The following is a 14,435-nucleotide window of genomic DNA, read 5'->3' on the forward strand; positions in this document are numbered from 1 at the left end:
ATGAAATCTTTCCGCCCTGGAGCAGCAAAAGCGAATGACTCACAGGTATCACGCAGGCTTTGAATGCAGACCCAGCGCTGTTTCCAACACCAAGCGGCACGGGTTTTAATGTGGGATTGAGCAGCCCGGCCGGGTGCTTTCCGCCTGGGCTCCCCTGCCCCGACTGTGTGGCCCTCACAGGCCGCGTGTCAGAGCTGCCCGATTCTGGCGCGCGTGGCCACTCCTCGGGGTGCACAGGTCTGCCGGGCCCGCGACGCGGAGACAGGAGCGGGGACAGCCGAGGCGCGTCTTCCCGCTCCACTGCCACGGCATGCTTTGGGGCCATCTGCCAGGGGTGCTGTCCCTCTGCGGGACACGCAAGCAATTACTTGGTTTTCTTGAGGCCCAGGGTTTGCCGCTCTTCCACCCTTACTGCTCCGCATGCCTGCCCTGCCCAGGGAGTGGGCAGTGATGCTTTCAGGAGCGGGAGCTGGGAGAGGCTCTGAAAGCAGCCTGGCGATGGGGACGCGGGTCTGCCTCTGGGCCTGCCGGACAAGGGCGTCGCTCTGCAGGCTCAGCCTCCCGGGGGCAGCCGGACTCCCTCAGCGAGAAGGAGGGGAAAGTGACGCGAGGGGCCGCAGACGTGGCCCACGGACTTCAGCGTGGAGGCCGACAGCGTGGCCGGGCGAGAACAGGATAAAAAAAACCCACTTTGTACAATAGCTGAGAGACCCCAAAGGACAGTCTGCATTGGGTCATGTGCCTCAACTGTCAAAAAGCATTACTGGTCAAAGGTTTGAAAGACATGCTGCTTAAGGGGAGAGGGAACATGACCCTGTATGTCCTAGAAATTCCCTCCCTATCATAAGATATTTCATTATTGGTTACAATTATTTTTCATCTTTGCACTTCAGTCTTTAAAGTTTATATGAACCTTTTTTTAAGTACACAGATTCTTTCATGATTCATGTCTAGCCGAGCGCGGACCCTCCGGCCCACCCGGGAGCCGGGGGAACACGGCCCAGCACAGGCCCAGATGCACGCTCCAAGCCACTGTGTTTCAGCTTCTGAAAATCGAGTTTTTGGAGTACACTCACTGGGACTTCCAGGAGTAAATAATGTAGAACTTTTGGGATGATGACTTTCTGAACTTTCCACCACTTCCCAAAATTTCCAAAATCAGGGTATGTAACATTTAAAAGCAGATGAGTACAAGAAACAAAGTTTAAAACTGTGTTGTATTTAGTCATCTGGCAGGTGGCTGACCCAGTCAAAGCTGTTATTTTCCCTAGATTTTAGAGCTATGTGAGGAGAAACTCCTAATACCTTTGAGGTTCATTTTTTTTTTTTTTTCTACCAGGGTTCTTGTTGCCATCAGCCTGACTTATAAGCAAACTAGAAAGATCAGGACAAGAAAAGAGGAGGAGTAACATGTGTGTTTATTTTCTTCAGCATTATTAACCTAAGCTCTGATGCCTGTACCAAAGTAAGGAATTACTTGTATTTATTCTTATAGACAAATTGCTAGCAATAAATTATGAGGGGAAAAAAATAACTAGGGGGATAATTGACTGAAAAACAAATGTCAGTAAAAGTAAACAGAATGGATTCCACCAAACCTGTTTGCAAAATGTCAGTGGAGTTGAGTTGTTTTCCCTCACAATATTTGTGCTAGTATAAAGGGACTGCAGTTTAATTAAATTTCTCCATAGAGACGAGGTATTCCACTAGATGCCACTTGGAGATTTTTGCTAAAGAAAGGACAGCATTCCAATTAACAGGTGCAACATCTTGTCCTCAGCAGTAAGGAGATGGGCAACCCTCTTCCACAATCCTCTCCCAGGGCTGCCTCCACACCAGCATGCTGGATGCTGGTTCTGCTGGCTCGGGTCCTGCTGCAGTCGCTGTCCAGCGGCACTGCTTCAGACAGGTCCCCTGAGATCTCCAGCCCGAGTGCTGGAGATGCTGCTTTGCCCTGTGACCCAGACGTACAGCCAGGTCACATGGTCACAACTCCAGGAGCTCCAGTTCTGTTGCATCAGATTACGGATATGCGAATATGCAGCCAGTAAATGTAGCAAAAGGAAATGGAATCTGGAGATTTGTGAAAACTAATACACTATGCACAAGGCTTGAGTTATCAGCTAATTGTTATGAAAAAGAAATGTAAGTCTTAAGATTTTTGTTAACTCTCAATATTTAATTTACTTGGCTGATACTACAAATAGTCCCAACCTGTCTTGAGCTTGGTCCTGTTTCCAATCTGTTTGCGAATACTAATGTAGAAAACAGTAGACATATTTTGTGTGTATTATTATTTTCTTCTTTCTCTGGGGACCTAAGATTTTGAGGACAATGTTAGGTCCAACTACTCAGTGTTTTTTAATTAAGGACACAAAATTCAGACAACCCTACAGCTAGGGGGAGCAGCGAGTGTCTAGCTATTTAGAATCGATATTAAAAAATTATATACTGGCAAAATCTCAAAAACAAGTTACAGTAGTTTTTATTTTTCTTATATTTTTTTATATAGAAAAAATGGAATAGATTTGGACATGAGGGAACAATTGTGAGGTATTGTTTGTCAATAATATAAGAAATCCTTCTGGGCATGGAAACAAGTGTTCTTTTCTAGGCAAGTATGAAACTGCCTTTTGCTTAGTTGGGAAATCGTTTAGAATCAGAAAGGGCCTCTGTTTAACAAGAACTTCCATGGTCTGTCTGTCCAGCTGTCATGTTGCATGAGTAAACAGAGGTTTGTGATATTCAGAAAGCAAATTAATCAAGAACACAAGTTTAAAGAAAACAGGATGTCCGAACTCTATACACTTTGAGCTTTAAGGGTCTTCTGAAAGCCTTGCAAGTTCACGAAAAATTGTAAAAGGACAGTAAAAGACAGACGGCCATTCATCTCCTTCAAAACCCTGCCCATCACTTCAGACACACTCGTCCCGTCCTCCTCACCACTTTCTGCAGCACTTCTGCGGTCCTCTTTCCTGGGTGTCTTCACTTGCGCTAAAGACGTCCTGAATTGATTCAAATCTTTCACTTCCACGTCATTTTGACTTTGGCAAGAGCCAGGAGTCATGGCGCCCGACTTGTTGAATGAGGTGGATGACAACATACGCATTGTTTCCAGGAGCTGCCTTTCTGCTAGGTTGCAGGATTCACTGCTTTTTCATTGTACTTTGTGAAGGTGTTTGTAAATACCACTCATTTTTATGCTATCGACATTCATGATGCTTGCATCCACCCTCATTTGTTTGTCAGATAAGTGAAACAATGGGTCTCAATGAAAAACAGACTAATCACACAGGTACCAAAGGAATGTGTAATCGAGTCAGGTGAACCTGCCTAAGTTAAGTCCATGTGGGTTTTCTTAAAGTGACATAACATTTGAGCTTCTACTGCCACAAAACAGAGTGGGCCATGGATTCTACTGGGTTCTTGACTAACCAGGCGATACATAAAAATATTCCAATTGTCCTAGTATGGTGCACGAAGCTGGGAGAAAGAGTAAACTTTCTGGGCCTCTGTTCCTTGCATATTTATGTGTTACTTTTCTTTTTTTCCTGCTGAAACCTTTACCTAAATTCAAATCAAATGTTCCTGAAATTTAATTCCTTCCCAGGAGATGCTACTCTTAGGGGAAAGAATATCTAAGGGTGATTTTATTTCTGACTCTGAGAGTGGCAAGCACATCAGGAAATCTAGAAATCTGAGAAAGTCCTGCAACTGGATTTACCTATGGAACTTCACTGAAAGATGTGCTGCTAACACAGTTATACTAAAACTGTGCACACATCTTTGGCTTGTCCTGTTGTATGTGCTGATGACTTATATGCCTGCATTTTGACATGTAGTGGAAGACCGGTGAGTCATCAGGTGGGCTACGTCAGAGTCACCATGGAAGCTGTGCTGAGAGTGTTGGAGAACAGCAGGAAAACGTTTCTCTGCAGACACCTGCTCACTTACAGGAGCAAACTATTTTAAGGACATATTTAAAACCTGAAATTTATGGACAAGGCCGAGAGACAGAGAGAGAGAGAGACAGAGAGAGAGAGAGACAGAGAGAGAGAGACAGAGAGAGAGGGAGAGAGAGAGAGAGAGAGGGAGACTTTGAGAAAAGTTGAGTAGTGAGAAGGACTCAGAGCTGACATTGCCCATTACTGATGTTCTCTGATGCTAACCAAGAATTCCCTTTTCCTTGTTAGTAATGTGAATTCTTACTCAAAGCATTGATGTGAAGAGACATGAATTTCTCAAAAGAATTAGGGTCCATTCATTCTGTTATCTATAAAGAAATGGCAAAGTCTTTAGGTTTTATTTTGAAAGAAAGTGACTGTCCTTTTCCACGTTTATCACTTATTCATGTAGCATATCCATTTGTCACTAGGTAAGAAACCGAGGGTATAATGGTGAACGGGGCATGTGATTTACTTTCGGTAGATTTATTGGAGGAGATGGTGTAGAAAGTCTTGGGGTGTCTTGATATTCAGGAAAAATGGACTGTGAGGAGTGTTTCTGCTCTCTTATCTAATCATAATACAGGAGGGAGTGATGATGTCTGAAGCACACCCTGGGATAATTCATAATAAAAACGAAATGCACTGTAGTATGGAAGAGAATCAATATCTGAGTCGCACAAAAATTAAATATTTATGTTGCATGGAGATCTAGATGAAATCATTTGAAAAAAATTAGTAAGATTTAAAAATTGTTATCTGTTCAGATCATTGGTAGTAATCACCATGAGTAGTTATCTGCACTAATAGCAAAGAATATTTTCAAGCTATATTCTTACTGTCCAAAATGCAAGAGTTGAAATCATGACCTAAGACCCTCAAAGGTTTTAGGTTCCTGTCAGGGATGGACTCAATGAAGGCATCTCGTGCTAAGGTAAACAGGCGTGGGTGGGGTTGGAGCCCAGGCGCGGGGCCCTTCAAGGAGAAGGCGGAGCCGTTGTGTGCACAGGGTGTTGTAGGGGAAGCCTGCTGTTCACTCCCACAGTGTGCAGGCCAGATAGGCGTGTCCAGCCCAGGTAGGGTGAGGCTGCTGCCTGGTCGTGCCCACTGGCCTTCCCCTGTGCCCTGGGTCCACTGGCCTCACACCCTTGGGCCCTGCCCAGGAGGGCGAATGGTGTGTTCTGTCCCCACCGTGGGGCAGACGTTGGAGGCGGTGTGCTTGGCTGTGTGCGGGACCTCCTGGCAGGGCAGACAGCGGCTGCCCGCGCGCCACGTGGCATCCAGCCTTCTTCGCTCGCTCTAGCATCTCTGAGGAACTTGGGATGAGGCTGTTCACGGCAGGAGATGCTTGGCAGGAGCTCTGGCCCTGTCCGACGTCAGGCTTCCCGGCAAGTCTGAGAGGCAGGAGCCGGAAGTCAAGCGTGGCTGCTGCTGGTTCACACTGCACTGTTGGCTCCTGGCAGCCCAGTGAGGTCTTTACTGATGTAGGAAGCAATCCGAGAACAGCACTGCACCACAGCTGAAATGCAAGAAGCTACCGTCTTAGTATTTTTCTACGAAAATTTGTGTTTTTACAAAATAATAGCCAAAATGCAGCGTCATTCCATAATTTCACAGATTTTCAGGGCACTAAGAACTCATGCTTTTTAAAAAGAGGCTGAGTTTAATTCTCTTTACTTTTTGGTGAATACAGCGCTTTTTTATGTAAATTTAGAAAACCCCTCCTGGTTCTAAGTCAGTTCCCAGATTGGGGGGGGGCATGGGGCCAGCCCCTGACACAGAGCAGCAATTTCGAAGCGCTCAGCCTCTGCCCTTGAGCATGGGGGGGCGCTGAGGAGGCCACGGGGGACCCCTTCTCCCCACCCAGTTTGAGTTGTCAGCAAGCAGTACTCCCTTCTGGAAGCTGGGAACCGATGCAGCAGATACATGTAGCACACGTATCTTGCTCAGATACAAATAGGAGGCAATGCATACCTGCTGACATCTAAGGAGTATTTGTGTTAAGGAACCGGCTTACCTGACCTGGGTGCTGCATTCACCGGGTCTGGAACTGTGAGACTTCTGGCTCTATGCCAAAGTCACAATGAGGTGAAAGGTCCATGTTTTGCACTGATCCGGGACATGGAGGCAGCCAGGACAGCACCGATAAAGACACTCACGAAAGAGGACTTCCAGACGTGCTTCAGAGAGTGGCGAGGGCGATGGGTGCGTTGTTCGCAGGGAGCTGGGGGACTGACAGCAACGTTCCTTTCAGTGTAGCAAATTTAAAAAATCAAACATTAGCGGTATTTTCAATGACACTGTGAATGTAATTAAAAGTAACTGCAGACAGACCTCATTCAACACTGTAGGCAGAATAACTTAGTAAGTAATTCCCATATTTTTTCTCTGAAGCCAAAACCCAAGTATGCTATGAGCTATTACCAGTTGAGCAGAGTGGCCTGAGAGGACTGTGCCCAGACCACCAGGGTCAGGATTTGGTGCCGGCTGGGATGGGATCGGACACCATTTTTAGGGCAGAGCTTGGGGTGCTTTCTGAAGTCCGCCTTCCCTGCGGGCAGCGGTAGCAGCCCTGCACTGGCCTCACTCCTGGATGTTGTGCCCACCTCTGTTTGGGTAGAAGTATGAATTCCAGGCTCCTGACAGCTGAAGTACCAGGAGGGTGACTGGAAGAGGAACAACAGCAGGAGCTATTGGGCTGTCGGAATAGTTAGCAGAAACAGTCAGCGAAGCTGATTATGTGAACGGGCTTTGGGACGCTTTGGGCCCTGGGTGGCCAGACCGGCAGGGGGAAGATGTCACTGTCTTTTTGTGCGTTCCTGCCTGAGGTTCAGGCTGAGGGGTGGCGGGCTGAGGCCTCTGCAGCTGTCAGCATCTCTGTGCCATCTGCGAAGGCACCGGGCTCTGGGAGGAGCCGGCAAGGTGAGGAGGACCTGCCTGGTGGAAGTGGGCGTGTGACTTCCGCCTGGGCGGCCCGGCCGCCTTCCTTGCAGGTTGTCACCTTCAGCCTTTCCATTTGTGAGGCTTGGGACCTTCTGCGAAGCATTGCTACCCAAAACAAACAAACGAAAGAAAGTATGCCTTAGCAGGGCATATTCAGAGAGAAAAAGTTAATTTCAAAAGAGTTATTAGTTTATATCGATATTGTTATAAATGTAAAAGTATAAATTGGTGGGTAAACATCCCTAACCGATGGGAAAATGAACCTTCCTGCCTTCCTTCCTTCCCTCCTGCTTTTCCTTCCTTTCTTTCGCTCCCTCTCCCTCTCTTTCTTTTTCTTTCTCTCTCTCCTTCCTTCCTTCTCCCTCTGCCCACATCTTTCTTCTTTCTTTGTTTTTGAGATGGGGTCTTGCTCGATTCCTCAAGCTAGTCTCACACTTCCGGGCTCAGGTGACCCACGCACCGCAACTTCCTGAGTAGCTAAGACTACAGGCGTACGCCTTCACCTGTGAAGCTAAAAATGAAAACATTCAACAGTAAAGTGAATTTGAATTAATCCTAAAAGTTAAACCTTTCATTTTTTCCAATCATTGTGAAAAGTAATTAATGGCTAACTGCATCTCTATTCTCAGAGCTACATCTGATTTACCAGAGGATAACAATGCCACACATGTTGAGATAATATTTTTCATTTTAAAGCATGTGTGTTCATGTACATATTACATCTTAAAAATTAGAATATTAATTAACGAAAACTTTTCCTTACCTTTTATTGTATTTTGTCCTAAAGATTCATATGTAAAATCTACTTCATGCAATAAATAGTTCAAAACACTTGAGGATACTTTTACTTCTTGGAGATTTTTCCAATTTTTCTTTACTTAGAAAATGTATTTTTTAGTTTTTTGTTATGTTCATTACTTAGGAACCACTTTTATGCCCTTAATGTTTGCCTCCTGCTGTGTAATTAAATTCCGCATTCTAAATATCAAGATCCAGCATGACATGAAAATCCACTAAAACTATTAATATCTGATTTACTTTTGTTTATATTAAATTTGTTAGTTATTGATATACACAAAACACTATCATATAAAATATGAAATGTTTCTACTTTTAATGTGTTGTGAGTATAAAAATGAGTATAAGAATTATTAAAATTGAATGCAAATTCTTTCAGCGTGATGGTTGTTTAAGTGTAGGGTGTGGATTTTAGAGGGGTGTCTTTCAGGCAGGGAGGAGGGACTGAGGTTCAGCTTGGGTCTGACAGATTAGTCTGGGCAGAAAATATGGCAACTGGGCTATAGTTTCCTCAAAAACAGATATAGCAAAATGTATGTAATAGTCATTGTGATAAAAACCTCATCTAATATTTGTAAAGCACCTGCTGCAATGCTGAAAGCATAGTACCCAAAACTGTCACATCTGTTTCGTGAAAATAATGATAAGCAATAGTACTATCTCCTCGAAGTGTTTACTTTTCAGATAACCAATAATTCTGCCTCAGTTTTACACTGAAGAGGAGCATGCTTTTGTAAGTGCAATGCTATAAGCTTTTCATCAGTTTAATTAGAATTCTATTAACCTTGATAGTTCTTTTTTGTGTACAGAAATATAACTCATCAGGCACTCATGGAGTTGTAATTTTGTAGAGACTTTTCTTATTCTTTTTTTTCTTCCTGAATTTTTAGATTTTTGTTCATGAAAAGTTGATTTTTCTCAAGGAGAACAAGGAATATTTATGATCTGCATGGATCACATTCCATTATTTTATTCTGATCAACTGTATTTTCTATTAAATAATAGGCTAAATTATTGATTTTTGAATACTAGACGAATTGAAAATATCTTAATTGACTAAATTATTTGATATTAGCCTGTCTGGTCTGTAAAATTCGTTATATCCTCACTAATTTATAAAAATTATTTTTCTCCCAGTTTAAAAATTCAGTGCTTCAATTTAATGAAACACAATTCAGTAGTTACTCATCGAGAAAAGGCGATGCAGGGAAGCGAAATCACAAGATGAATCGCATTTGCACTGAAGAGCCTCATGCTCTTCCACCTGCACCTTGAAGAAGGGGTAGAAACGTTCCCATGGCCTCAGGAAGACAATTTATTCCCTGTCGGACCAGCTTATAAAGGGTACAGATGGAAAAGGGGAAGAGGCCAGGGCTCGCACAGCCCGGCTCCGGCTCCGGCCATCCCCTGTGCCCAGCCACGTCTTCTGCGCACCCTGTGCTTGGGGTGCCCCGAGCCTTCCTCAAAGGGTGGGATACATGACGCCATCGGCCGTCTGTGGTGACGTCATCCCAGCCCCCCCATGCTGGGGTACTGGAGGCCCCAGTCCCCGGATCAAGGGTTTGGATTTCCCGGCCCCCACAAAACATGACCTTCACTTTGAGCACGCCCCTCACTTTAGTTACAAGGATTTAAGGTGAGGTAGCAGGGAACCATCTATATTTCTCTTTTCTAATCATAATATTATACCTGCAGCATTGAATCTAGCACTGAATAGCACAGTACAGCTTGGATCTAGGCTGTTCTCATAAATACTTCAAGGAATCCGGTTGCCGGTGAGGGAGTTTCAGAAGACCCATGCAAAAGCACAGCAATCTGATTTTCCTGTTTCAAAAAATGTATACATTTACCCACGATTTCAAGCCACTCCTAAGGTAATGCTGGCTGACTCCCCCGAGCTCCCGCAGGCCTTTCAGGCTGTGGAGCTCCGGGCGCCTGAGCCCCTGCCCCCAGCCCGAGCCAGGTGCCAGCTTGGGCCTCGGGTCCGACTGGACGTCCGCGTATTCCGGCCCATAGAGGTACCAGGGTGCTGCTTACTGTTTAACTCTGGGCACAAATCACTGCAGCTTTGTCAGCGCGTCTGAGTTGGGGGCCTCTGAATGGTCATCAGCTTCTTCCTGAGAAGGCTGAGGTAACTGGAGGTGCAGGCTGGGCCCGGCCGAAGCAGCCGGCGACCTGAGCACAGCGGAGGGACAGCCGCAGAGGCCCAGATGCGGAGTGCGCAGGGTGGGAAGATACAAGCGGACCAAGGCTCACTGCGGAAGTTCGCGTAATTTAGAGCCTGTTCTGGAAGTCTTGCAGGGAAGCATTCGCGTGTATGTTTGTTCTCTAACCTGATCTGCATGAGTCTCCATCCACCCACATCTGTACAACAAACACATGCCTACGTTAAGTATGCATGTGTGTACATATACACAATAGACTTTAACAACTCTGTGGGGTTCATACAAAACCCTGCAGGGGCTGAATTTCTGCTATGGCTGATGAATAAGAAACAAAATAAACAATGTTGTTGGCATTACTGGCTTCAACAGTGCAGGGTAAGTTTGCAAATGTCCATGGGGAAATCACAAGCAACTGCTGCAGCAGAGCTCAGCTCTGCAAAACAACTGTGCCTGAGTTGTTTCTCCTGGCTTTGTTTCATGGTATGGATACACAGTAAATCAGGATGACTCCCTCCCTTACAGTAGTTATATTTTACCTGTAAATCTTTAGCAAGCTGTAAAAGTTTCTATGCAAAAATGACTTTCATTACATCTCCTGAAAATGATATCACATTATATCAAATGATATGACATTCTTCATAAAGCTGAATAACACAGCAAAGGAAATTCTACTTGTCTTTCTAAATTACACACTCAGGTCTTTATCCATTCATTTTTCTGGGGAGTCTAAATCGTAACTAGTTTTTTTGTGTGAACAACAATGACAGAAAAAAAGAAAGAATAGAAAATGTGACATTTAGCTAGCAAGTAATGAGCCTTTGATGTCTTCTTCATCCTCCTTGGCCAATTCGAGTGAATCTAATTAAAACTGACTTTATTAAAAAAAAACAGCCACCTACTGTGTGAGGCGTTGGAGTGGCTGCCAGCTGCACAAGGAGCTGCTGCAGAGCGGTGCTCAGCCCTGGCCAGCACATGTGCAAGGGCTCGCCAGGCTGCCTGCCTTGGAGCAAGGGCCAGTCAGGCCAGGGACTCCAACTCCTGTGCCGCCGGGTCACGGAACTGCAATAGCTCTGGGCGAAGAAAGAATGCAGGGGCACAGGCTGGGACTGTTAACTGCAGTGGTGCCTTGTCCTCAAACATCTCAGGGCTTTTTCTCGAACAGGAGCTTAATTACTCTCTGTTACCCCAAAATGGAAATGTAACTACTAGTGAAGCTGTACCAGCAGGATCTGGGGTAAATATAAAGATGAAATTTCCTGCGGTCAAATCTGTTGAAAATAATGACAAGTTGAGGAGTGGTGGAGGGTGAGTTTGGCTCGGATAACCTCCCCACGCAGGAGCTCTATCACGAGAAGCAGGATTGGGTTAAACTGTCTTTAAGAGCCTTTCAAACCTTAGACTCTGTGGCTCTTTCTGTCTGATCTGTGGCGGAATTGTCCAGAAGAGCTGAGGCTTGGAGAATTGCCATTTTCATATTCCATCGCGAGATTTTCATCCTTACCCTGCATTGTAGTAAGGCATTGTCTACAAGAGGAAAATATTTATTTTCTCATGCCAGATATGATTCTTACTTTTGAGTGAATGTTTTTCAGAAGACCAATGTAATCATCATATGGGACTTATGGAACCCATTACAATACATTCATAAAACTTTATTTGAAATTTTAATGGTCATGGTCAAAATTCAGTCAGTGGTTTTGTATGCTTAGCTATGTAAATATTTATGCTTGGTTGTCTAGACCACTCCGTGTTGTTCTCTTTGGCATGGAGAGCCCTGCTTTGGTGAATCCTCCTCTTCCTTATACACCTCTGTTCCAGGAGTGTTGTGCTTAAGACTAAATCTGGTAACTTCCTTTACAGAGATCTGAAAGTAGATCTATTTGGGGTTGGGCCTCCTTCTTTGAGATAGGAAGTCAAATCATTTTTACAGAGGTCTAAGATGTCAAAGTCAGGATTTTGGAGTATCTTTTATATGCTCTCTACCTCTGACTCTAGTAAGAATAGAAGTGGGGGAAAGAAATAAACATTATTTATCAGAGGAGAAAAGGAGAATCTTGCTTAAGTTTACTGGTTTTTTTTTCCGTTAGACCTTGCAAATGTTTTATTTAAGAATTTAAACTCAAGACATTTAAGAAATTGGAAGATGAGAAGTACGAAAGGGTGAGTTGCTTCTAAACTTGGAAAATGAAGCGGGCTTTTCCCTTGCGCCCTCCTTCTTTACAATTAACCCTAGGGAAGAACCGTGGAGCTTGTGTTCTCCTGTTGACTGCTCTTCAGATGTAGCAGGGTTTGAGCAAGAACCGGAAGCGAGAAGAAGAGTGGACCCCAGCATACGATGAGAAACAGGAACACAGGCCTTCAGGAGTGTGTGCGTGAAACGCCTGAAGATGGCGCTCTCTGCAAAGTTTTCACGTGGAAAACGAAGCCCGAGCTTGGCTATTGATTCTTGTCTACAGTCTTCAAAAATTTGCTTTCCCCAAGACTCTGTTTAATAATCTTTTTGAAATATAAACAGGCACCGTGTTTTTAAGTGCCTGGGAATCGAGAAGAAGTTACACAAAAGCTATGCTTTAGCGGGAGGGCGCATTTCTGAAAATTAGACCCTAATTTGTGCTTGAAAGACCCTCAGCAGTTCCTGGGTTCCTCTCTCTCATCTGCTGCCATTTCGGGCCAGTAGCGATCTCGGTTCATTGCGTAATGTCCACGGTGGAGGCTGTCCGTTAATTGAGCTCCATCCTTTCTCCTCTCTGGCTAACACGTTTATCTTTCTTATTTTCCTTTTAGATATGAGATACCGTATACAGAAGCAAATACATGATCCAAAGGGAACATTTTCTTCAACAATTTGTCCTCTAGTTCTATTTATAAAATGAATGAGCTTTACTGCTCCTCGCTTGTGCCTGTGCCATTAACATATTCATTGAAAGGAATTTACTGTTACTCATTTTTCTTAGTACATGGTTGCTAAAGCCTTTTGGTGTTTCCTAATTCCTTATTTTTTTCACATTTATATACTCATGCTTTATAAACCTAGGGTCAATTTTAGAAATCTAAGATTTTAGGATGATTAGGATGCATGTCCGTTTTTAAAAAATCTTGTTTACTTAGGATTCACCATGAACTCTGTTGTGAGAAAGAGTTGTTTTCAGTATTTTCTGTCTCCTTTGTTTCAGGATCAAGCCAAGTCATGAGCATTGCTTCTTAAGATAACTCAATAAATTGTAATCACATGGCTATATTTTTTAATTCTAAAATTTTTGGTTACAAAGTTTTAAATCATTCTAAACCACAGGTGCTATAGCCTCTAAAGTGGATGAAACTTCGTATTTCTCAAGTCATTGTGATATGATGGCTTAATTAAAATGCTTAAGTGAGCTTCACAGATAATATGGTAGGAATCTTGTTAACCTTTTTGGTGATAAGCAAGCTGCTTATTCATTTCTTTTTTTAAGAGAAGGTTTTAAAGAGCACAAAATAAATATCAGAGAGTATCATCTTTATTTTTTTTAATTAATAATCTGAGATTCCAAAGCATTGCTGTTTCAAAACAAAACAAAACTAAACTAAAATGCATATAAATGTCAGGTGGCACATTTCTGAGTAGTTGCCATCACCTGGATACATTTGTTTATATGTTTTAAACTATAAATATGTATATATTTGGCCACAATATGGGGATAACTTTTAAAAATAATTAAAGAACAATTACCATTTATGGTAATCATTTATTGAGTAAAATGTAAAATAATACATTTGTAGTAGTAGCTAACTTTCCTTTTTGAATAAATGCAAAGCAAATGTCTGCAGACTATAAAATGAATATTTCAAATGTGGGGTTTTCAGTTTGATAAAATCTCAAATGGCTATTTTAAACTTGTAATGATTAAGGGCTCGGGATTTAGCTCAGTGGCACCGCACCTGCCTGGCAAGTACAAGGTCCTGAGTTCGATTCCTGGTACCAAAAAATTATAATAATTATTGTTCCCCTAGCACTATAGGAATTTCACATTAGATTAATAGATTTTTTTGTTTGAGCTGGATTTTTAGGGATGATCAACCCACCACTTTGCCTCGAGAAAGATGAAATGCACTAATGTCAACGGGTTTGGTGTGACAGTGCTTCCTCTCGTGTGTCAACCCGGCATTAGCATTTCAAGTCCAAACTGCGTCCGTTGGATTGAAGTTGAAGGGTGAAAGGCTAGAAATGTGGATTGTCCCCTCTCTTTCTTCCTCTCCCTCCTGCCGGAAGCCTCCTCATCTTTTCCCATCCTTTCCCCACCAGGAGCCCTCAGTGCTACAGGGTCTGTGCTTAGCTCTTCCAAACTCCTGTAACACGGTATTATGTCCCTGCCGCTCAAGCTCAGCAGTTATAGAGCCAGAATGTGCCTTATGTTATCCCAGAGATATGCCATCGTGTCGCACGTGTTGGCCTGCAGTAGTTATTAAGGAATTCATCGTGCTTCTACAGCACCTGAGGCATAGGAGGGGGTCTTCTCAAAGCCACAAGCCCTTGGTGAGAGGACTGCTCTTGACATTGGCATGTTCACAGACTTCCGCATAGGTATGTAAACTTGGAAGCTTGAAT

This window comes from Fukomys damarensis, unplaced genomic scaffold, assembly GCF_012274545.1.
Source record: "Fukomys damarensis isolate Sample0158 unplaced genomic scaffold, DMR_v1.0_HiC HiC_scaffold_25, whole genome shotgun sequence".
Lineage (NCBI taxonomy): Eukaryota > Metazoa > Chordata > Mammalia > Rodentia > Bathyergidae > Fukomys > Fukomys damarensis.